Below are 1,458 nucleotides of genomic sequence, written 5' to 3'. Positions count from 1 at the left end.
CTTCAGCAAACAGATTGATAGATATTTAGCAAAGCTTCAACAATTACACTCAACTCTCCTCAGAGGAAGAGCCATGGGTTAACTATGTCTAAAAAGAGGCCCAGGCCAGTTGGCTTTAACGTGCGGAGCTACCTTCCTAATAAATTACACAGTCTCCATGGTGATCAAGGAAATATTTACGGGCATTATTTGAAAATGTGCCCGGTCGCCATTTTGTTTGGTAAACTTTCGACGCCAATATTCTTTTCCAAAGATGACCAACTCAAACAAAAATAAGTGTTGGCAAATCACTAAATGATTGTTAGTACATTCTGCACTTGTCCCGGGAAATGTTTTATGTTCCAAACATAAAATAAAGATTTTACACAGAGAAAACGTTGTGTAGCTAGCTGGCTGTTCTCACCAAATGTAACGCTAGCTAACTAGCTAGCTACGCACATTTTCAAAATAAAACCCATTTAGTTCTTTAGCTTATTACCTTTAAATTCAGTAAATTACATTACTTCATACTGGAAATAGCTTTAAGACAGTTACAGAAATTTATGAACTTGGAAGAAGAAAAACGTAAAATCATAAGTTGCCTTACTATCATAGTCGTTGTCGGAGACACCGGCAGCTCCAATCAGGTGTCCCTCCCAGGCAGGAGATCGCAGCCGACTTAAAGTACAGTAACTTTTTTCATAACAGTAGTAATACAATAGTCCCCAGTTATTCACCCGTTTTCCAAAAGTTCAGCTTTTCAGCGTTCAGGTTTTTGCAACAGCGTATGTCAACTTGTGTCAAAGTCAGATGCAAAAGGGAAGTTTGGAACGAGTGACGGCTTTATATACCCGTACCTTGATCCATCGTCATTACGTTTCTATGACGCATGCACGTGCGTGTGCGTTAGCAAGTGAGAGATAAACTTCTTTAACTGTCTATGGAGATAAAGAATCATGGTGTTGTGCCTGGCTAACCCAAATATTAATGGTCACACTTGTTTAGACCAGTAGCTCAGTCCGTAGGGAGTTGGGTTGGGGACCGGAGGGTCACTGGTTCAAGTCCCCGCATGGACTAAAAAGTACGGAGTGTGGATTGGTGATTGGAGAGATGCCCCTTCACTTCCTGGCCACTGCCAGGTGCTGTTGAGCAAGGCACCGTACCCCACCACCCGCTCAGGGCGCTGGTTCGGCTGGCAGCCCACTCACTCTGACATCTCTGTGTGTGTGTGTTAATTTCCCCATAGGGGATCAATAAACAAATTAGATTGTTTGTCTTTATGTTTCCATACGAGTAGGATTTCTAGAAGTTTAAAATCAACACGTAGGCCTAGGATATATAAGTATGTCTGTTTATTTGCAGCCAGCCATAGCCTACTGTTTCTTATATTGGTTACATGCACATGTTCCCAAACATGAACTAAGCAGTCAAATGTTTTTGTACAACTTACTATTGATTCAATTGCTCTGATGTAAATGT

Source organism: Etheostoma spectabile, chromosome 17, assembly GCF_008692095.1.
Source record: "Etheostoma spectabile isolate EspeVRDwgs_2016 chromosome 17, UIUC_Espe_1.0, whole genome shotgun sequence".
Classification (NCBI taxonomy): domain Eukaryota; kingdom Metazoa; phylum Chordata; class Actinopteri; order Perciformes; family Percidae; genus Etheostoma; species Etheostoma spectabile.
Note: the sequence above shows the minus strand (reverse complement) of the source record.